We start from the raw sequence: 24,573 nt of genomic DNA on the forward strand, positions 1-24,573 counted from the left end.
AAGAAACTGGAGAATCCAGAGAAACAAGTTGAGATTACTTTCAAGCTTATTTTTTGTTAGGGTAGCCCCACTATGACAGGGTTATAAAAAAAATGTTTCTCATCCTGTACTTACATGGAGTTGTCATTTTCACCACTCATCTTTCTCCTGTGGAGTTGCAAGAAAGAGGTGGGTGAGCACACTTGCTCAAAGCAGCAGGATCCACAGCCGCAGTGGCACCCTCCATATACTTCTTAACAAAGAAAACATCTCGCAGGCTGGAAAGAAGTTGCAGTGGAGGAGTACATCATATATAAATCATCTTTGTATATCATCTTTACTGCTTTGTAAATGCCAGAATACTAGAGAGGCAGGATAATATTTTGCTTTCAAAGAGTGGAAAAGTAAAATTGCCATTATAAATGTAAAATTATAATTATCTCCAGGAACTGCTAATTGCCCTTTCCCAACTAAAGCTTAACCGACTTTTATTTTGTTGGAGTCCAAGGAACATAGCAGGTCAGTCAGTCTCGCTTCTGGTGGGAAGGGGTACAGAGCCCTTTCAGGGTGCCTTCAGTCATCCACTTTGCTAAAGTTGCATTACATACCCTATCATGTCAAAAAGTTATTTACTATCTAAAAGTTATTCATGGGCTGGGAGAGCTGTAATACTTGCAGCCCTGTATCTGACAATCTCCTTTCCTGTTGGCCACCTCCCTTAACATCGTCAACCCCCCAGAGAAAAGGCAGAAAGACCTCAGTATCTTTAATTAGCTTCTGACATTCACATATTTATCATGGGGGACATGGGCTGTGGCCCTGGATGGATTGTGTAACATAGGCGGTCTTTTTACCATGCAGTGCTAGTTAGCCTCCTGTTGGCAAAAGGCCATGTAAATGGAGGGGATTTTTAGCTCTAGAAACGTTCTTCTGTAATTTCAGGAGAACATTTGGTATTTCCTTTAAAGCTGCCTTTTCTGTGGAATAACTTCCTGTGCCCAGGAAGTAGTGTACTCCATCAGTATACTTTGTTTTCAAGCCCTGATACCAAAATGCTAGCTGAATGCAACAGTAAGAGAGATGGACGTACACATACAAAATGTTCACGAAGCCAAATGGTAGCGAGATCTTCGCTGGTGTCTCTTAAAGAAAACTATCTAGCCTTAAATATTGTTGCCTTCAAAACATTCTGAAAAGCACAATATTCCGTTTAAACTCTCCTTCCCATCTTGTCTATGTCTAGAAGTAGTATTTATGAGGATGTGTCCTCAGTCCATAAAGTTTGCCTCATGATTTTTTTTACTGCCTGCATCGCCTCGCCAGCTAAACAAATACACGAGGATATTTTTCTTTATACTTCGTGAATAGGGGACACAACTCTAAAAGATATCACTTTTCCTGCTTTGTGAAAAAGCTGACAATATACTTGATAAAATGAAGGCAAAATAAAAAGTAGCAGAAGAAATCCACCTTTACCTGGGCTTAAATATATTAGTGTTCTTAATGTGGACAAATGACAAATACAAGGCTGAAATGCTTTCAAACCTCAGTGGAGAAAAGCTTTTGGGAATCCTTCTTCTAGTAAAATCTCTTCAGTGAAGAAAAAAAAAGGAACTTCATAGCTTGATTTATCATCCTCCTCCTAGCTAGATACCTATCACCAGCAAGATTATTTAAGCCCCGTGAGACTGCAAGGATATTAAAGTTTTATATGTATGTAGTTTGGCTGCAGAAAAATAAGTTAAATGGCTCTTGCTAACATAGAGGTCTTGTGGGAACTAGTTACTTCTTTCCATATTCCTTGTGAAGCTGAAGTTCTGTCGGTCCCTATGGGCCAAGCTGGGATCCATGTTTAAAAAATTATTTTCTCCCATCCTGTTTAAAGCAAGCAAATATATGGGGACAGCTTCACCAAAATTAGGTGAAGAAGATTAGTCTAGCAAGACATCTGTTACAGAGAACATTGATATCTTCCGTGGTACCACTTTACCTGGTGGTAGTTTTGCACTGGAGGAGAACAGCTGCATTCACTGAGTTTAAACATAATGTTTTAGAACACCCCTGTTGTAATTTTGAAGACTGTTAGCCTAGATTGTTCCTTAAGAAGCTGTCCCTGCTTCACTGGATCGTTGTGCTACCAGTAAGCCGTGCTGAGCTCCTTCTGCGTGGCAAGCAGCTCAGAGTCTTCCATCCTCTCACGGGATGATGCTTGGCTGGGGAGAAAGGAAAGTGACTGGAAGGTTCAGCTTCACTTTTCGGTAAACACAAGCAATAAACGTTCCGTTGTTTCCTTTTTAAAGCTCTTTCCTCTTTTTTCTCTGGGAAAGCACAAAATTACAGCATATGCCAGTTACTTTCTGATGTAAAACTGTCATGTTATTGTTACTAAAGCTGTGGAAAAAAATCACTGCCAGGAAATCGGAGCCAAAACAATGACATTTTCATGGAAATTAAACACATTTTCCAGAGTTAAGTTTTGATTGTTGCAGAATTAAGAAATACATATATACTCAAATCCCTCTTCTTTAGGAAATGAAAATACGTCACTCACCAGTGAAATGCTGTTTTTCCAGAAACACTGTGTGGCAGACTACTCAGAATGTATTTGAGGTAGGTGTGCAATTTGGTCTTAACTTTCCCATCTCTGCCTTCATTTCTGTGGCTGCCAAAACTTGTGTATATAGTATAGGCAGCCAACATCCTTTGAGCTGGTTTGTGGGAATAATAATGTTACTTTGTCATCTACATGACCTCTATGAGTCTAGGACCTGTGTATACTTGCTGTATCATGACAAAAAGAAATATACCTTCAGGAAATTAATTTTGTGAAAACTTTAAAATATCAAAAAATGACTACTCTTTTACTAAGCTTTAGTAAAAACAGAAGGTCTTGCAAAGAAAAATGGAATTTTAGACTGGGAAGGAAAAATGTTGTTGTGCGTGACTGACTGAGGTTTAAAATGACCTTGATACATAAATAATTCCAGCATGGAAATCAAGTTTCAACATCCAATTTAGGCAATGGAGTCATGATCTTGGGAATGGTTGCAAATAAATGCATGTCTGATGATACCAGAAAATTCAACAAACTCATTTAACAAGCAGAAAAGACAGGAACGTGAATAAGATAATTATTGTATCACATGCCAACTGCAGAAATAAAAAGACAAAGAAGATGTTCTGGGGGTTTTCGGAATTAATTTCAAGTCACTTTGTTCTCAGCTGCATCTCACTATCACAAGGGGTGCCATCCATCCTAATACTTACGGAATTTTTGCAATGTGTAAATTATCAGCAACCTAACCTGTTAAAGATTACGTCAAAAAAAGCTTGGGGGCACATTTTGACTCAAAGCCTCCTTTTAGGATTCATTGCAGCCTGTAAGCTGATGGAAATACAGAAGGAAAGCACAAAGATTAAAAAAAAAAAAAATTAAAAGATAAAAAGTTTCAAGGAGCAAGCTTAAAGATGACAGTAAGGGCTCATGAGTGGCCTCTGTGTATGCGGCTGTGAAGCCTGCTTGACGATCTAGAATATAGTCGGCACTGGAAAAACAGAGAAAATTGAAAGCAAAAAGATCTCCCTGCCCTCTTTTTTTTTGGGGGGGGGGGAACTGGAGGCTTAGTCCCTAGAGAGATGTTCACTTGCTCCAAACAGAATAATAGAACTCCAAATTGCGCTAATTGTCCTTAGGCAGCTGGGAATGTATATCGTTATGATACACTATACTAAGAATTTATGAAACAATGATTCCAATCTGTACTGTAAATAATTGAACAGCAGAAGTATGTGATAGTTTTTCTTAGTAAGTTCTCAGGGCTTTTTTGTTCTGTATGTGTTGTGTAAAATAATCTATAGGAATTCTAGAAGAATGTGAATTAATACCGTCCTGTATTCAAATTTGGTATATTTAAATTTTCTTAATAATGATATATAGTTGAAAATGTAGCAAAAATATTTTGCAAGTAAAAGGAAAAAAAAGGGGGAAAAAAAAAAAAAAAAGCTTGTCTGGAAGTCTTGTGGTTGTCCTAGGAGGAATACATACAATTCCCTTCATCTCATATAGGTCATCAAGGAACATTTGTAACTTGAAAAATAAAAGAAATAAGCACAAGTACCTGTTTCAGTTTGGAAAGCCTCTGTTTGCCTCGCAGTGTTCAGTATCAAGCTACTGCATTTCATTTTAAATATCCACCTAAAAAATAATACCAGTTATGGAAAAAACGTGGTGAGTAAGCTTATAATTATCTACATAAAGGAGATGACACAATGTGCCTAGGAGAAAATATCAAGGATTTTAAACTAATAGAAAATGCCAGGTTTAGTTCTCATATATGGCAAGTACAAATATTTACCCATCTATATAAAAGTTTGCTGTATATACTTCGGCACAGGCTTTTGCCCGAGGTGGCGGTGGGGGGGGAGAGCAGGCGCACCCCTGTCCCTCTGTCTGGGGGTGGGATGCCCTCACCTTCCGTGGCCCAGAGCCGTACCGCGGCACGTTAGCCTCGGCCGGCACCCAGACTCGCTCCCCCCGCGGCGGGATGGGGGTGAAAACGGGGAACGGCAGGAACGAGAAATCTGGGGGTTTGGGATGAAGACGGGGAGATCATTTGCCAATTACAGTTGCAGGCAAAACAGACTTCAAAATTAACGCAATTTATTGCCTGTTATTGGCGTTGCCGCCTGCGTTGCCGCGCGGCGCGGCAGCGTGGGCAACCTGCCGCGGTGGGGGAGCACCCAGGGCGCTGACGGCGATGGCCTCTCTACTTCCAGATCACGTACACGTGTCTGCCTCCGCATCTTAAAACCTCCCGGTACTGTGCTGGGAAGCCTTTCCCGGATAATCATGTTTATCCGACCTCCATTTAATTACAATTCCCCTTTATCTGAATCACAATTATGTTCTCTAGCATGAGTTGCCTTCTTGTATTACTCCCCGCAATTAACTCTATTAACCTTCATTTATCCAAGTGCGTTTTCACTTTCTATAGGAATGGGGTTGGTTTGCAATTTCAATCCTAATTCTTTTTTTCCACTAGAAACATAACAATCTCAGCCATAACAATATCTTATTACAACTGTTTTACACACATACTAAATACGTGGCTATATTCCCTGAGATCTGATTTGCTTCATTAGCGCTACAACATCCATAGAAGAGCGGGAAGCGAACTGCTATTTTGTATGCTGTCTGGGGCCATGCATTACCCTGTGTTTAATAACACGAAGCCAAATCCCAATGGCAGAGCGCAGATGTGCAGAATGCCACCGGTTGCTTTTCGGTGCGACACCTGGTGAGGTCCAGGCACCCTCTCCTCCTCCACGTGGCTGCAAAGCCACCGTATTCAGGTGTGTGACACTGGTGAGAATAAAAGTGGTGGAGAAAAATAGCTGAGACATCTCAAGATTTAAAACAGAAAGCAGCTTTCTATCAACTGTCTTGAGCATAAAAGCCTCATAATAAGCCACAACTATTTTTCCCTGAAAACATCCGTGAAAGATGTCCTACTTTTTACTAATTTTTTGTATTCTTCCCACTTCTTTTCCCTGAATTTCTCTTTTAACACTTTTTTTGGGAGTCCTGCCAGCCTCTACATATATTTCTCTTTTCCTTCAAAATATTATGCCTAACTTCCACGTCTGCATTTCTCTTCTTTACCTATATTTAATTTAGCAGAACGAAAGCTGAGGAAGAAATATTACACCTTCAGTTTCCAAGGTTTCTAGAGCTGGTGGCTTTTCTCCTGTGGCTTTCTCCAACTTTTCCATCATGCTGACTCACTTTAAAGGTGGTATGAAGTCAACGTCTACAGCCTGTAATTCAACATCATCTGGATGACAAGTAATCTTATAGCTACCAAATATTTTACCATATATTAAGGTAAATAAAGTGAAGTGATTTCAGGGAAATAATTTTAATTTTACTGAGTGCCTGATTTCTACATGAAACAATGGCAGCATAACATTCAAGGTATTGCCTATGAAAATCTGGAGGTATGATTATATCAATATAACATATGATACACAATGGTTTATATCCAAAATAAAAGTCAAGTAATTCATCCCTGCCCCATCAAAAACTGAACAATTAATCCCAAAGAACAACGTCATCCAAACCAGCCCTCTGCCATGTCCTGCAACTATTTGCATTTTAATGTGGCATATGTCTCTACATAAATACATATATATGCATATGCATAAAACCATGTATATAATGTAGAGCTTATATGTTATATAATGTGTATTATGTATACGTAATAGAAATACCTACCTACATGTATGTATGTGTGTTCTTGACCTCACCTTGGTAAGCTTTTCATGTAACATCAAAGCAAACCAGCTTCTGAGGCCATTCAGCAACAGACACCTACCATCACTGACCAAGTCACGTGGGAGAGAAGGTCTCCAGTGATGTTCCTGAGATCACAGTGATCCGCATCAGCCACGTGGAACTCACAAGTGGTGACTTCTGGATGGTGGATCAAATGGAGCCCTTCATTTTTTAACTGACGTCCAGCACCCCATCCAAACCTTCAATGACTTGACATCTACAAAAGCTCCAGACATCTCTCAGTGGCAAATACTTCAAGATGAATTAAAAAGAAGAAATCAGATAAGCACAAGGATGTGACTTGTGCTAAGATTAGAGCCAGTCAACTCTAATCTTCTCTCCTGCACTAAGGGAATCATGATGGCAGTTTCTCCTTGACAATCCCTCACTCCATCCTGCATCGTAATGGTAAAGGCCAGTAAAATAGTGCTGCATTTGCTGGTGGTTGTCAGCCTTTGGGATGGAATACCAAAATGAAAGTCTATGGATTTGGTTTTTGTGGTTTTGTAAAAACGTGCATTTTCATGTTGAAATTATTAATTCTAAACCAACTGCCGATGTCACAGTCACCCCGTTTACCCACAGGCTAGCCATCGTGCTGTACCACCCACATGAGGGATGTGACACAGTGACTTCCTTTTCATGGAGGACTGGGCCTGTGCTTCCTAAGCAAAGTGTTCCTACATGATGTCTCCAAAATAATTATCCACCACCACATAAATACCAACACATACACACACAAGATCAAAGAAAAACTAATACCCCCAAAAATGAAACCATCATAATGTCAAGAAAATGAGTATGTATTCCACGGAGTGAAGTCTGGTTTTAGATTTAGCATACTTCTATGAAGGTTGTCAGGCCACGCTAGAATCAGTGAGCAGTCTTGCTGTGTGAGAGCATTAAATACTTTTGCTGCATGCCCAGTCTGATGTGGTCACATTGCTGTACCTTGCGATAGAGTTCAGGAGCAACCAGCACATACATATCCATGCTGAGGTCATTATGATGACTTATAAAGGGTTTTGCTGCTGTGCCCGCTGGTGTCATACTCGTGGGAGTCCCCACCTTTCAAATGGCAGACATTTGATGGCTTTCTGAAAATGATATTCTGTTCAGTCTTGGAGCCCCGGGGAAGGTTCCTGTCTCAAATTCAAGGATCATTCATCCCTTCCCTGGGAATAAGAGGCGGTTTGCTGGAGGCCAGCTGCAGACCTCTGCATACCACGTATGTTCCTCAGGCCATGCTTTCTGCAGCGACTCCGTGCAGATCTCACTGGGATTTTAAAGACAAGAAATAACGTGGATATTTTTGGAACTGCCTATACATCACTGCCGCAATGTACAGGGTTACATGAGAAGCACACTTTCATACTGAAATAATTTACTTAGTAGAAATAAGAACTTGTCAGTAATGATACAGATATTTTCTGCATCACATAAACCAGTAATGAGCACAGGGTTGGGACTCAGGGAATACTGATTCTAAAGGAAATTCTGTCACCCATCCCTTCTGTGGGCCTGGAGTGAGTATTTTTGTCTTTCTCTCTGCTGTAGTAATCACCTCTCCCACATGGGTGTTGGGAGAATTGGGTAATGAACTGAAGCTGCAGAAAGCCTGGACAGGTAGGCAGGAGCCCGCAGAACAAAACAGTGAGTTTGAGAAACCCAAAGGGATGGGTTTTCAGAAATTCTTGAGCATATTTCTTAAACACATTTCAAGTCAGGTATTCAAAAGCATTTTTCCAGGAAGAAGATCTCATCACTTCCTGTCTATTAAAGTGCTGAGTAAAGGAATTACGATGTCATGACATTAAAAAAAATCATGGTATCAACCCTTCCCTCAGGCCATACCTCAAGAAATCCATGATTTTACAGGAAGCTTCACAGGAAACTGATAACATTAGCGCTGATAATGAAGGGCCAATGTGTCCGGTAGTCCAAGCCTGGTATTCCTGGCTGTCCCACATCCCTGTGCGGCAATTAATCTCTGGTGTTAGTGAAAAGCTCTTCGGACTTGAAAAATAACGTGACAAGAAGCAGAAGCTCACTTTTAAGCTCAGACTAAAAACCAGAGCAAACCAAAGGGTCTTATGCCTAACAGAATGAAACCCATCACTCGAGGACAGTATGAACTTCTTTATGCATATAAAGAATAAAATACGTTTCTCTGAGCGGGATGCAGCTTTCTTCCGATGCGAACAGGAGCCATAGCACCACGTGCCGTGAGTGGGAGCACACACGTTGCTCCACAATATAATGGGCTGCATGACTAATAGCAATTAAAAGTCATTGAACTGCCACCTACTGTAAATGACAACGGTGTAATTTACAAAATGTGATCTGGAAGATCATTTTAAGCCTAACCATCGCACGGTACTGTGGGGGCGGGGGGGTTGCCTCTTTACAGCTTAACCCCTGAGGAAGGTTTCTTTCACTAACCCAATGGTTCTGGCTGGGGAGGAGCAGGCGAGGCTGGAGCACAGCTCCTCATCTGCAGGGGCAGGGGCAGGGACGGGGTGCGGAGCCCATGAGCGTGAGTCCCTGCTGAGCACAACCGCTCTAGGAGAGAGGCAGGGACGAAAAGCAGGTCTGGAAATAAGATCCAGCTGAACACGGGTATCTTATCTTACACTGCACGTGGTCTAACAGGTGGAGTGGTCAAGATTTTGCTCCCTTGGCTGACTTTTAGTGGATATTGTGAAGCACATGCAAAGAGAAGTTTGCAGGTCTGTGTCTCGGACGTGCATCTCATAGACCTTGATCTACAGCTGCTTCGGCCCCAGAAGGATTACGCAGATGATCCCTGTTGAGGACCTGCTGCCTGTGCACCTGATCTAACCAGCACGTCGCAGCAAACGGTCGGGGAACAATCCACAAACTCAACTGTGTTGGTAATAAGCAAATTATTTGTAAGACTGAACAAATATATGGGAACAATAAAGCAATCATCTGCCTGTCTGTAGTTCACAAGGAAAAAGGACAGCAATAATTGATTAATATCTCTTCACTGTAAATAGCAGGTCGAGCTGCATCATACCCGGCTCTCACTGACCGTTTCCTTAAAAGATGGTGGAAGTAAGTGGGAACACTCACAACTTCAAATATCTTTTTAGTCAACACTTGAAAGTTTTACGTTATTTCATGCCTGTGCACATTAATGAAGCTTTCTAGGAGTTTTCATAATAGATTCTCACCGATCGTGGAAAAAAGCCACAAAGTTGAGAGGAGATCTTGATTATTCTCACATGACAAAAGTAACAGATGCTGCAGAACGGATTAAGCTTTCCTAACACTGAACTGGGAACTTTATTAGGAGACAATATTATCCTAAGCCCATTAACCTTCCTTTTTGACTCCCTACAACGTTCCTTCTACAGTCTTTCTGGATTTCACGAAACAGTAACTACCATCAGTGAGTCCTCTATCTGCAAAGAATACACACTCCCTCAGCTTTTGCTATAATTTGTAGTTTAGCACCACCTTCCTAGACACCAAAGAATGGCAGCTTTGCACTGCCAGATCTTTTGGCTTGAAGCCTTCGTACAAAAGCAGAGCAAAAGGAAAGTACAAAGAAGGGTGGTTATTTCCCAATCTGTTTTAATTACTAGACATTTTTAATAACGAGATAGAACTCTCCATCCTCAGGAGTTTTTAGAGCTCATCAGTTTTTAGAAACTATCGCACAGACTAGTGCTCCCTGTAGCACTTTAATTATGGGGGCTCTATCGATAGCTGTGGATCTGTGCTGTCACGGTTTCAGGGCCCATCGCTTATGTTTCCAAGTCATGAAAACTGAAGTTTCTCATGTAAACTGTAGTTTATGCTGCATATAGCATATTCTAGTATTAAAAAGGAGCTTGTGAGTGCCTGATCTGAACATGGTACATTTGCTCAACATTCTAGGCAACAAATTTCAACCTATTTTCTACACTTCATCATAAACAACTGTTAAGGAAAGAGTTTCAGTGATTCCTTGAAAAGCAAACAGAACTGACAATGGTAGTTGGCAGCCTCATAGTCCACAATATAAATACTTTCCTCCATAATCCAAGGAGGTGGTAAGAAAAACAGTAAAAGTGACAGACGTAGGGGTAACTGACCTGCATTAACGTCAAAGACAAGCCCATACCTCAAAGAAAATTCAAGCGAAGGATGTAAGGGGTTTTTTAATGCATTCTTCACTTTTCCCCTCCTGCGTGTTCCCCAACATGCCCTCACTTGCATGGGGCACGTCCAGGATCAGCTAACCAAGAATAAGCTTAATCACAAAATTACCTTACAGTCACCCTCTGCAAAACCTCTTTCTAGGCTGAGCTCCTTATCTTATGACCCAGAAGCTGCATATGCCCCCCATGGCACAACCTGTTTTACAAAAGTCTCACATACTGATACTTCAAAAAACCCAAGAGGTCTGTGTACTTTTGCTCAGCTTACTGCTTCACTTCAGTGCTGTATCAGCGACTCGCAGGAGGTGCTCCCCAAGATGTGGTCACAAAATTCTGGGTGACATGTTGTGGCCATCCTGCCTGTGTTTCTCGGGTCAGCTCCGTGGCTAAGCTGCTCACTGCCATGTTGGATGCGGAATCTGCATCCCCTCTTAAGCCTTTGCTTCCCTCTCTGGTTGTAAAATTATTCTTCACCTAGAAAACACTTTTAACTTGGGGGAAACCTCTTAGGCATTTTGAGTCTTAGTTGCTTTGCCTATGCAATTACTCAAACGTAATCTGACTGCGAATATAAAGGAACCCCTCATTTTTGTCTCTTTGGAGGAAGGAAAAAAAAAAGTGATATTGCATATTAAGCAACTGTTGCACTTTCCCTGCTAGGTCTCCACTCTGCTATCACATACTTCATTTCCCAAAATCAGAACCCCAGTGGCAGCCAACAGTGGTTTTAGTTATGGCAGTGAGCTAAGGAATGGACACACGTTGACATCTGCTGACTCCGGGCAACAACACCGAGAGAAAAGATGATAAATGAGAAGAGAGGAGCTGTAGGTGTCAGCCTTTAAAATCTTCCCTGAACTCCACATGCGATTCAGGTATCGTTTCTGGAGGCAGCCTCAAGAAAACGTGTGTGAATGAGTCTTTTAAGGTGGATTAGTTTAATTTCTTTACACTTTTGTGTGGATATTCTCATTCAGAAGTAAAAAAACCTAAAGTGGCCTTAATTTCATTTACTTAATTTCAAAGGAGAACTAAAGCAGATTGAATTAAGGATACTGTAATTCTGGCTAACAGTGTCCACATAATACTATGTAATGCAGTTTAATTCTTGCCTTTTTAATTCACATCTTTAGTTTGTTTGGACTGCATTTCCAGCGTGGCCCTGAGAAGGCAAACACCAAATGCATTACTATTTGAAGAATGTCATGATAGTGTGCAATGCTAAACAGATATATATTATTTTTCTTGTCCCAATTAATGGAGCGTATAAATATTTCCATAGACATTGCTACTCAACAGAGGCAAGTGTGTAAACAGAACTGCGTGCTCACATGGCACATATTTTTGATGCTTCTGTTAAAATTTGAATTTGACTTTAATTGCACCTGGAGTTTGCATAGAAAATGTATTATATCAGAGAGTTCTTTCAACTGTATAAGACATCTACAGTTACAGAAATTACTTGTTTTCATACAGACATGCCCAGTGTAAACAGATTAACTCCTACTTAGCATGGAAACTATTTTTAGATGTCTGTACTTCCCTTGGCTCTCCAGACCTCCTCAGACACCAATCGTTATCTTTAAAACCCCTCTTAGGTTCCTTAGTATCAGCTCCAGACGAGCCACGGTGTGGGACAGGTAGCTCAGTTGGGAAAGCCATGGGGAGGGCTGAAGCATCATGCCATTTTCCAGTTATAATGTTTATATCCCCAGTTCATTCAGTTGATTTTGGCAGGCTCTCACTTGTCTTTATAAAAAGTTCACACTGCAGATGAGCCAGCGGTATCTCAGAGATGTTAGCACTGGATAGCAAGCCCTTTACAGCTCTGGTCCATCAAACATCACAGTCCTGGAAAGCGCAGCCCACCGCATAGGTGGCAGTCCTGGGCTGGTGGTAATTCTCCATCTTCTTCTCCATCACCCACAGCATTGCTGGCAGTGGCAGAGGCCGTGGCCTGGCTGTCCACACAAAGGGGTGTATTGGGTTTGCGTGGCAAGGTTTTGGTAGCAGGGGGGGGCTTCTGTGAGAAGCTGCTAGAAGCTTCCCCCATGTCCAACAGAGCCAGTTCTAGCCGGCTCCAAGATGGGCCCGTCGTTGGCCAAGGCCGAGCCCATCAGCAATGGTGGTAGTGCCTCTGGGAGAACAGATTTAAGAAGGGAAAAAAACCTGCTGTGGCAACAGCAGCCGGTGAGAGGAGTGAGAAGATGTGAGAGCAACAACTCTGTAGACCCCCAGGTCAGTGAAGAAGGAGGGGGAGGAGGTCCTTCAGGTGCCGGAGCAGAGATTCCCCGGCAGCCCGTGGTGAAGACCACGGTGAGGCAGGCTGTCCCCCTGCAGCCCAGGGAGGTCCACGGGGGAGCAGATCTCCACCTGCAGCCCGGGGAGGAGCCCACGCCGGAGCAGGTGGGTGCCTGAAGGAGGCTGTGACCTTGTGGGAAGCCCATGCTGGAGCAGGGTCCTGGCAGGACCTGTGGTCCCATGGAGAGAGGAGCCCACGCTGGAGCAAGTTTGCTGGCAGGACTTGTGACCCCGCGGGGGACCCACGCTGGAGCAGTCTGTGCCTGAAGGACTGCAGCCCGGGGAACGGACCCACGCTGGAGCAGTTTGTGAAGAACTGCAGCCCGTGGGAAGGACTCACCTTGGAGAAGTTCATGGAGGACTGTCTCCCATGGGAAGGACCCCACGCTGGAGCAGGGGATGAGTGAGGAGTCCTCACCCTGAGGAAGAAGGAGCGGCAGAGACAAGGTGTGGCAAAATTACCCCAACCCCCATTCCCCGTCCCCCTGCGCCGCTGAGGGGGAGGAGGGAGAGAAAATCGGGATTGAAGCTGTGCCCAGGAAGCAGGGAGGGGTGGGGGGAAGGTGTTTTAAGGTTTGGTTTTATTTCTCATTGCCCTACTCTGGTTCTATTGGTAATAAATTAAGCTAATTTCCCCAAGTCAAGTCTGTTTTGCCCATGATGGTAAGTGGTGAGTGACCTCTACCTGTCTTTATCTCGACCCATGAGCCTTTCGTTCTATTTTCTCTCCCCTGTCCAGCTGAGGAGGGGAGTGATAGAGTGGCTTTGGAGGGCACCTGGCGACCAGCCAGGGTCAACCCACCACAAAGGAAAAGCAGCACTCAGGGACTTTTGGGCCTTGTGAAAGAAGGGCCTGGAGAAGAGTCTGTGGGTTGCCCACAAGCAGGAGTTATGAACTCAGCCACTTTGGTTTAATGCTTTTCTTCAGTGTAATCCATCTTCCCTCATGAACGACTGATAAGTCAAAGCATTGTAGGCAGTAAGATATTTCTACCTCAAATGCACTGGCCTGGTGAAGACATTTGTTTGCCAAGCAGTTTTCTGTCTTTCAGGCTAGTGAACTTTGCAATTAGTTCCCTGAGCATGGTATTTACATGAAAATCGTGCCATTAAGGACACTCTCTTTGTCTCCAGCTGCTGCACTTCAAATTTGATGGCATTGCTCTGTTGCTAGAAATTTGAACAGAACGAAGGGCATACAGAGAGAACAGAAGGCACGCAGTATTAGCAATTATTGTTTGATAAATACAAAGTGATAGTGCCAACTATAAAAGCTACAAAAGTCCTGCTTACAGTTCCTTAACAACTTGAAATTAAACTTTACACAATGAGCATCTGTTATCTGTTGATTTTCCCCCACAATCCTTCACTAAAATCTTCAGCCAAAATAGTTTGCCCCTTTCTGGGGCTGAGGCTGAACAAAAACCGTGTCTCCGTTTCTCCTCTATAAATACCAAGACCCTCTTCCGGCAGCTCCAGCAACCTCCAATTCGAAGCAGGGACTTCAGATTTGTCTGTGGACAGATTCTGCAGCAGATATGTGGCCTTTTGTTCCCACGAAAATCCAGACAAACTTTGCCAATACGCAAAAAAGTCATAATTACCCTTGCCTGCTTCCCACAGACCGAGGCCAGTGCCCTCTGCCTGCAGTCATCCCCCAGTAACCGGCATGGGGTGGCACCATCGAATGCCTTGGGGTGCCCAAGCCCAGGCACCCCAGGGTGGCCGTACCCCACCCTGCCATGGCTGCTGGGTCGTATCCATGCCGAAATCCTGCTGGGCAGCAGGAAATCCCCTGGAGCCTCGCAAACAGCCTTTTCCCAGCATCTCATCCTTTCCTACGGGATTTATGGCAGGCAACAGGGAATAGCTTTCTTGGAAAACTTTTTCATCCTATTTTTAAAAGGTAACATCTTACTCATTCTTGACTGAAACTTTTCGGTGTGCTGCCAAATCCTTGCATCCTTCACGCTCAGGAAGGTGACGCCAGCTGAGCAGCTCGCTGCTGAATCAGAGTTGTGCGGCTGCAAAATCCATTCGGCAGACCCAACGCAGCTGCCGCGGGGAGCCTGGGACCTCTACGTGGGCACCCAAGGGATGACTTCTGATTAAAGCAGAGCTGTGAGATTCTGCTATAGAGAAGAATATCAATAACTAAAAAAACTTATTTAGAAAATTATTCCAACATGGATTTGTTCTTTTGTATCCTCCAGTACATTGAGAGCACCGGCCACTTATTCTCAGTAATTTCAGCAGGCCCAGCAGACCTCCCCGGCAGGGGCAGGGACTGGCAGATCTGGTTTAATTAGCACATCCCACCTCACCCTGGGGACGGGTGGCTCCTGCAGCCACCACGTCTCACTTACACCCAGTCATGTCGATAAGCCCTTAGGTTTTTCCTATTGCCATAGGAAAGGTGATAAGCAGGGGCTGGAGCAGAGGTCTATAGCAACGGAAGAGGATGTTTTTCCCAAGACATTTAGCAACAGGTCTTATCGAATGTTTGCAAACATAGCAGTGCTAGCAATTGAAAAATTTGAAAAAATGACTGAATTGTCTTAGGTCACCTGTACAAACAGTTTAACTCGTACAACTTGCGCTCTGCGGGTATGCTGGGGAGGAGGCTGCCAGCAGACAGCAGTGAGGACCCACTGGGATCCATCATCTCTTCCCTTGATACGCTTGGGTCAGGAGAGGATTTATTTCCATGGCCTAACAACTGAAACTCTTTAGTTTTAAGCCCAGCTCAGACTCATTAATTCCACTCTGATGCCTTTAACAAGTCCCTTTTTCCACTTCAGAGTTCCCATATGTGGTAACTGGATTAATCGGTGTTTACACAGACCTTTGTGATGGAAAGTCTTGGTAAAATGTGTTCTGTAGATTTAGCACTGTTCGGACTACAGATTCAAAAAATTGCAATGAAAATTTATTTCAGAGTTGTCATTCAGCAAAATACTTCAGAGCATGTTTAAAGCTAAGGATTTGGGTTAAGAACTCCACAAACTTCAGCCTAACTTTATTAATTTCTTACACAAAATGAGCAGTTTTCCATGTTGGCATGTATGCCAGATTTCAACAATGTTTTATTTAAAGGTGTAAGCAAATTATATTTTTGTCAGACATCTGTAAATCCTACTGAAAATGTATCATCTGAGTTATTTTGCATAAATAATTTGCAAATGTATATTAGGAGATTTTAAGTGTTTGGAGACAGATGCCTCTTCTACATCCCTGAAGAAGAACTGAGAATAAAAGTGTCTTTAACTGTTTAGAACAGATGGCAGGGCAATAAAAGTGCTGAACAGCTATAAAGCAAGCGTCAGAAAATGACATCCATCAGAGAGGAGCCAGTAGCAGTGAGATGCACAAGTACAGATATTAAAAAGAAGTTACTTAAGAGTAAAGAATTAGACTTTTTATCCCACACGTCACATTCTGACAGGCTCTATGTCTTTTTGGTCCTCCTGATGCCAGTCTGCCACTGACCAATGAACAAAAAATACAGTTAATTGCTTTCCTGGAAACAGGTCCAGCTGTATTCAGCATTTATCCCTCATGAGCAGCAGCAGTTGTATGCTGTACATATTGCTGATTTCTTCACCTACCAATGCTGAAAACAGTGAACATTTTTCACTCTAAATTCAAAATACCCTACTACACTCCCTGAGAAACTGGTTTTCCCACTCTGTCTTCCGCTCCAACTTGCCCTGTTACCACTTCCAAGCAGAACTGGCAGGAGCCAGGTTTCCCTGCCTGGGCAGTCAATGGCAATATTCAGCACCTGATGTACTCACATGTGTGTTCATCAATGATTTCAGTGATACGACTGTCTCTCTGCTACTACGTGAACTTCTGTGGCCTGTAACAACTTATTTTCAGACTTCTGTAAATAATATTCTTAATAGTCATTAAAATTATTAATCATTAAATTATTATTTTTACAGTTATTATCTCTAGCACTCTGGAGCTTAGTGAAGAGCTGTGAAGCATAACACTTCTAAACTTTTCTATTATCTATCTATCTACTCTGGAAGTCCAGTAATTCAGTAGTTTATTTGAAAAAGTGAATGGTTTCGGGATCTCTCATTATCTGTTATCCTCGGACTTCGAAAGTGTCAGCAGAATTCTTAGGTCCAGCCTCATATATTCCAAAAATCCATGTGTGTTTGTAGGTCTTTCTGTCTTATTTGAGGCCTTGGTGTCTCTTGGAGTTCCTCATGATACACGTAAGAACTCTTCTTGTCTTCAGCTGTTTCACTGAAAACTCCAAAGAAGAAGACCCTCCATAAGGAATAAATGTTATGTTTCAAAGGACATTTCTAGATTTTGCAAGCCCAGAATTTAAGACTCTGAAAAAATATTACGCTTTTAAGAAAATGGTGTCCTACCAACCATAGCTTTTATGAAGTGACTGTTTCGATTTGTCACAACCAAACCGTGATGCTAACACCGCCTATCCACAATCATGAATCAAGCCTCTTGAAAAACATTTCTTATCCTTTTATTTTCCTTATTTATCTCCCTAGATTTTTGAATTAAATTTTAATATGTTCTGATTTTCATCGCACTCACAGTTCCTACAAACCTGTAAACTGAGAATCTTGGATAAATCATTTGACTCCAGAAACAGAAGATTTATGCACATCTCTTCAAAAAACAAGAAGCACTGCAAGTAAAAGTCTACAAACAAAAGGGAAAGAAAAGTTCATTTTTATTACCCAATTTTAATCAAATTCAAGGAGTAGACAAGAAAATAAAGTAGGAAAAGTAGATTAGATACTTTAAGCCTTTCTTTTTGATATAAGAACACTTGGTAGACAAGATGAGGATTATTTATAACTGAAGGTATAATATAATTGTTTAATCTTCATTGTTTTGGTTCCACTAAAAGTGCTTAATCACATGTGTTGGCCATGGAACATGGGTGTCTTTGAGGTTGCACAGAGCAATGAAATTTCTATGACAATTTCTATGACTTCTTTAAAGTAGAGCTGGGTTTCTTCTTTCTTACAGAAATACAGAAAATTTCTAAGTTCATTTCTTCTCTAGCAATGGAAAAATCTCTTCCCCTTGGTGTTTTCTTTAGAATTTATGACATGCAGAAGGCGGCTTGAAGTTTATTGACAGCAGGAGGGTTCACATCAACTGACTCTACACGGTGATGTCTGCTGCCTCAGATCTGCTGATGCTCCATTTTTGCGGGGATTCATCACCATACAAAAATCAGACCTCTGAATTATGTCTTTGCTTCAAAACTGTTTTGTGGTTATCTAATGCTTCACACTACATCGCAGTGTTGCAATGACAGGCATTTTATCCTGAATGAAAAATAGATGAAAGGTAGCTAGAAATGCAGTTTATTTTTTTTTTTCTGAACAAGACCAATAATTTTGCTCTATTCGTCACCTAACATGTTCAGCTGATCTTTACAAAAAGCAGATATAGGATTTCATAGTGCTTTTGTCTACATCACGCATCACTTGTTACATAGCTACAGTTACATACTATAAAATGGGAAAACAGCTTCCAAACAAGGCTAACAAGTTTACAAACTTTTCCTGATGACCAGCAGACTTGCCTAGACCTTTAGTATTTTTCTTTCCATGCTGTATGTCAAGAAACTATGACTCATACCAAATTCACATAGCCCCTAAGAGGATAATATTAATTCTGGCTAAAGCCAAATAACTCAAAGTTTTTGTGTGTGAACAGGAAACAGATTCAGCACAAATCTTCTGTTGTAACTGAGACGAAGGGGCCACAACAGGCAAAGGAATGAGCTGTTGATTTGGATACGCCTAACGGTTTCTGACAACTGAAGAAATGTCTTTCCAAGTCCACAGGTAGTACCTTAGAGTCAGTAAGTCAATGGCAAAACTCCTACTGCCTTAGCTGAACTACGTCTGCCTGGATGGCTCTTCCCAAATATTTAACTGCAGACTTGCCTGGAATTCATCCTGGCAGGTCAGCTTGCAGGCACTGATCCTGAATAACACAGGAAGAAAGAATTTGAAGTAGCTACATTGGCATAACTGCAAACATGATAATTAAAATGTGTTGCATCGCACAATAACCATCAAGAATATACACATGAAAACATAGTAACTGTTGAGAGATAATAACTTTTAATCCTTCTCTGTCGTGCCACCATTAAAGCAGAAGTAGCCTATTAGTTCAAAACATACTTTTTTTCTAGTGTCGATGCAAAAATTTTTAGCATATCATGGCAAAATTCAAGAGAAAGTGCACACTAGTTTACATGACCATATACTGAATAAACAACCTATGTAATATTTCTTAATGGAATTCTTAGTCACTTAGGAGAAAATGTTAAGATTATTAAATGAAATCACAGTAGCTTTTAGCACTTGTACAGTCTTCTGCAAGTTTCCTGAAGTGCAGTCATCCATTTTTCAACCAGCCAGCCCCTCTTCTGTACACCCAAAAGGGGTTAAAAAGAACACAAGGCACCTATACGCTGAAAGCATATACCTCCAGGAGTATTGTGGCCACATGTAAAACTAAGGATATGTCTTCGCTGTACAACACAGTACCGGGGAGATATCTGCAACAGCTGAGACAGCTGAAGCAGCGTGGATGTGTTAGCATCATGCCATGCCAACATTGAATCATACTGTGGCTCAGGCCAGATACCATGCTCTCTCAGCCCAGTACAAATGCTTCGTACTGTGTAGACGAATCCTGAGATAAAATCAAAATGGATCAGTTTAAGAAGTCATCAGGACCTACAGAAACTATGCTCAACAGCTTTCCTCCAGCTTTGCCCAAGAGCCCGTGAAGACCCTGTGTGGGATCTCTCACTTCTGCACGGAGCAGGGAGGACACCCAGCAATGTTTTCTGAATCCACAGGCCACACAACCTGCACGCGATTCAAATCCCCCACGGCTACGACCTGTCTCTGTTTCATCAAAGACTTTTGCTGGACCCTGCTGTTCACGCTGCCTTTGACCTTAAGGCTTAGACCCCCATTTGCTGAACTCACCGTTAAAGGTCAAGTACCCACAGGCCACCAGAAAGTCAGTGCAACCAAACTATGTCAGAACAAGGTACGGAAAACCACCTCGCACATCTTCGCGCTCCCCAGGATGCGTAGCCCCACAACAAAAAACTGGAAACGCATGGGTCCTACCCCTGCACGCATTAGGTTATCATACACTGCTCGGTGCCCCAGGGAAGGTAGCGGTGATGCCCTCGCCCCTGCCCCCTCACTAACGCTTCCCCTCTGCTTTGCGGACACCAGCCACGGCTGCTCTCGTGTCTGATTAAGGCAATTACTTCGTCTCTTCTGAGCAGCCGTTCTCAGCACGCATTTAGCTTCACAGGTTGCCAAGAATGTAAAACCCAAAGACCTTTCACTGTACTTGCACAACGGAGCGTTTGTCGCAGAAAGTCGGTGCGTGCACACCCACTGCTTCACTTTCAACTGTATCGTGGAATTGCAAACTGTGCTTTTAGACCTGAGAAGTCATGGAACGGACAGACTACTCTTACGAAAGTAATCTGAAGCTAACACATCCCACACCCACAGCCAGCACTGCCAATATCCAAACAAATGGTAAATGGAAATAAATTAAATGGAAGCTAAGTCGAAAATATGTTGTAACTAAAATATCTGCAGCGTGTTTATCAACAACAGCTAGGGACTTTCCAGAAATGCAAAACAGGATCATCTTTTCCCTGAGGAAACTAATAAACAAGGGCAGATAAGCATTAGGGGATTCTTATACCCGAGATACACTAGAAGGTCACCAGCAGTTATTTAATTAAAATATAAAGAAAAATTAATTTTCATAAACAGTGGGAAAGTTCTTAAACAACCACTGAATACAGGTGACTGTAAGCTACTCTTACGAAATTTTGCATCACATAGCATAACTTTGAATAAATGGCTGAACACTACTTTCACGTGAAAAAAATTGCCATTCGGGATCACAGGATAATTCCAGCTGGATGGGAGCTGAGGGCACCTCAGCCCAACCTCCTGCTTGCAGCAGGGCCAGCTCTGAGCTCAGACCGGGTTGCTCAGGGCTTTGTCCACTTCATCTGCTTCTTACCACAGTGGATTTTTTTCCCCTTCAAAGTAAAGGAAAGAGAAAAACATGAGAAGCAGCTGTACTGATTCAAACTAAGGAACTACCCAGGCCAGGATCTCACCTCCAGTGCTGCTCCACCAGCTGGGGCATCAAGAGCTGCCTTTGTTCTGCCCTTCCCGCGTGGCCCCAGGCAGCTTCACCTGATGCCCCAGTGCTGTACTGGGAGGGAGGGTGGTCAGTCTCTCTATAACCTAGTCATGTCAGCCACAATTTTATACTGCTAAGGAGCTACACCACCAGAATTTCCTCCTTTCCTTTCCTGGATTGTTCCATTTCTTCTTTTGTTTAATTAAAAAATGTACACTGAAGCCTACAAACCAACAGTACCCAGTGTCTGAGCTTTTAGATTTCACATATGACAGAAAGGATATATTGAAACATGACTGGATTAATAGCAGCCAAATCATTGCCTAACAGAAAATAACACAGGTTGAGCAAAATACAGGTTCTTATATGACCTTCTGGGTGAGAAGTTTGCACAAAAGAAACATATCATTTTTTTTTTTTTTCTCCTGTCCTGGTTTCAGCTAGGGTAGTGCTAATTGTCTTCCTAGTAGCTGGTATAGTGCTGTGTTTTGGGTTCAGTATGAGAAGAATGTTGATAACACACTGATGTTTTCAGTCATTGCTAAGTAGTGTTTAGACTAAGTCAAGGATTTTTGAGCTTCTCATGCCCAGCCAGCAAGAAGGCTGGAGGGGCACAAGAATTTGGGAGGGAACACAGCCGGGGCAGCTGACCCAAACTGGCCAAAGGGATATTCCATACCGTGTGGTGTCATGTCCAGTATATAAACTGGGGGGAGTTGGCCTGAGGGGGGATCACTGCTCGGGAACTAACTGGGCATGGGTTGGTGAGCAATTGCATTGTGCATCACTTGTTTTGTATATTCCAATCCTTTTATTATTACTATTATTATTATTATTATTATCATCATCATCATCATCATCATTATTAGTTTCTTCCTTTTGGTTCTATTAAACTGTTCTCATCTCAGCCCACGAGTTTTACTTTTTTTCCGATTCTCTCCCCCATCTCACTGGGTGAGGGGGAGAGTGAGTGAGCAGCTGTGTGGTGCTTAGTTGCTGGCTGGGGTTAAACCACGACATTTCCCAAGAGATAGAATTCTAGGAATAAATAAACTTTCATACTCCAGAAACTTTACATGATTTTATACTCAATTTGTCTTCCAGAAAAATCTAAACTGCCACGTTGAACAGGAAAAGGGGGCATTTTAGCTTAAAAATGCTACTAATTTAAAATTCATCACTTCTATAGCAAAGGCCCCTAGCAACGTTATAAAATGAGTACTTTTGAAGGCCACAGGAGACGTCCACCCAGAAACCTGAAGGGAACCATACAACAACTGTGCTGTTTGGTACCTTTTCTAGGACATACACAGTGTGGAACAGGTATCTCAGAATCTGTCTTGTGCAAATGTGAACAAGCTCACTCTGCTTGCTTTAGTTTCATGGAGGATATCAATTTCTGATCTGGTAAAAAATGCTTGCAAAAATGCCTTTTATATATTAAAATTAAGTCCCAGTGCTTAGGGTAACTCACTCTGGCTGCAAAATCCATGTATTTGTATTGCTGTTACCTCAAACATTTTTCAGCTGCAGGTACAGACCTTTTTTTCCCCTGGGTCTGAGAGAAAAGGCTCTTTCAAATTTGCCATTAACTCATATTGATCAGCAGCTTATAGATGGGCCACTTGTGAGAGTGAACTGTTGCGGTATCTACTGCCATACTGTAAAGAAAGTTTGACAGCGTTTCTCTCGGCTGTGTCCCTTGGAGGTGATGGGTTGCCCTGGTTCACTCCTAGCTCCCACCAAGGCCTGAGACAGCAGTCTGCTACCTGCAAATAATGGAAGAGAATAAATCTCAAAGAAAAAGAATTGCTGGCCTGTTTTTATATGTGATTGATTTGATAGTTCAGGGCATAGAAACATATTATTCCTTTGCAGGTTACTAGCAGAAAATTAATAGCCCCTTTCTTCTGCCACAAAGGCAACAGTGATAGCTGCTTGCCTAGTGGAGTCTGTCCTGTTTCTCAGCTTATTTATCAGGAATGAGTTTAGATGAGGAGCATTTTGGATCCTGTACTTTAGTTGAATAAATCGTGATTAATTCTTTTGGGACATTTCAGCCCAGTTGTGTTTTACACCCTTCTCCAAAACATAAGCAGTGACATACCACTCATCTCTGGGAGCTGCTTATTTTTACAGTTTTGTACGCCTTGCCTTATAGTACTCTGACACGTGTAAATATGCACTGAAATGCATTTAACAGCTTTCTTCTCCTTGTATTTATCTAAAGCTTTTGTGGTCTGTTCTTGTTGTTCACTGACACAACAGTTATCGATGCACCAAGCAAAGCTGCTTTGGCATCTTGCTGCTAAAATGTAAAGCTGTAAAGCACTTAGAAGTTAGTCTGGCTTTCCTGATTTAAGGAATACTACTGCATGACTTAAGTCAAAATGGTTATAGAGAACAATTCTTGCCTTAAAGAAACTGAAATCATGCAGCATTGCGTAGATGTAGTTAAAGAAAGGTACTTTGGATACAATTCAGTAAAAAAATTAATTTGGTCAAAATCTACTCAAATAAAACCTCTGATGTACAGTTTTTTAATGAAGGTTTATATGTACCTGAAGATGTAAGTTTGCTCTGAACAGACTGGTTTTAAGCAAGTGTGGGAATGAGGCTGGGTACCTACAGTCTCTCAGATGCATTTTGAACCTGCTGAGTTTACAAGGTCAAACAGTTCTTACACAGTCAGCCCTGCAAAGCCTGCCAGACAGCTGTCAAATTAGCGGTTTTTTTCTTTTTTTTTTCATCTTCATTAATTAAGGTCTCACAGGAGAGACGGTTTCCATGTTCCAGCAGCAGCAATTGTATCCTACTCTTTGTTAAGCTATTTAAACTACGCCAAAAACTGTGAAGTGGCTTGAGAGTTTTTGACTGGCTTCCTGACTGCAAATAACATCCATTCTGGTCCTGAGGGCACTTGCAGGAGAAAAAGAATTTGTTGTGAGCTCTTAGCTTATGTGTCTTGCCTACATTAGGGATTTTTTACTCAAAAGTCCCCAGTTATTGCAAGTAAAGCTGAGAAGATACGCACTTAATGTGCTGCTGAAAAAAATGTGAGGTGCCCTGAAGTTTTGTATGGTAATATATCCAAAATTCACATTTGAAGATGTGATCTCATCAGAGGGGATGAAAAAGATCTAATTCCAGATGGGTCTTTTTACATCAGTATTGTGATGCTAACAACTCTAAAAGACAGAAATAATATATTTTAATTTCTAAAATATGCATAATTGACTTCACATACAGCCTGGATGCAAATTTACTGACACAGAAGACACCATTCTTGTTTTCATGTGCAAGAGAAGAATTGTTCTTTAAATATAATTAAAATCCTCTGAGAGACTAGTTTAAGTATTTAATGATTTTCAGACTTTGCTAAAGTGATGCTGACTATTTTTCAGATTCTACACCCTTCCAGCTCTGGGAGATGTTTTTGCTGTGTTACGTGTTCACATAAATATCTCATGACTACTGAGACTGAAATTTAAAAATATCAGGGTGGTGCGTTTTTTTCTAATTGTAATGACCACAGTGCACAGGATGTACACAGGATCTGGCAACTGTAACGTCCCTCCTTCTCCC

At 42.0% G+C, this 24,573-nt stretch overlaps 2 long non-coding RNA genes across 2 annotated transcripts; both read right to left on the minus strand.

The window, feature by feature from the left end:
* Positions 1-4,091: 4,091 nt before the first annotated feature.
* On the minus strand, positions 4,092-9,098 carry LOC121233244. Its single transcript, XR_005932210.1, has 3 exons — positions 6,286-9,098; positions 5,191-5,341; positions 4,092-4,174 (listed from the first exon to the last, which is right to left on the minus strand). It is a non-coding gene; the product is annotated as an uncharacterized LOC121233244 (long non-coding RNA).
* Positions 9,099-17,664: 8,566 nt separating this feature from the next.
* Positions 17,665-23,565, minus strand: LOC121233238. Its single transcript, XR_005932173.1, has 2 exons — positions 22,530-23,565; positions 17,665-20,881 (listed from the first exon to the last, which is right to left on the minus strand). It is a non-coding gene; the product is annotated as an uncharacterized LOC121233238 (long non-coding RNA).
* Between the last annotated feature and the right edge of the window lie 1,008 nt (positions 23,566-24,573).

The sequence above is a fragment of the Aquila chrysaetos genome, chromosome 4, assembly GCF_900496995.4.
Source record: "Aquila chrysaetos chrysaetos chromosome 4, bAquChr1.4, whole genome shotgun sequence".
Classification (NCBI taxonomy): domain Eukaryota; kingdom Metazoa; phylum Chordata; class Aves; order Accipitriformes; family Accipitridae; genus Aquila; species Aquila chrysaetos.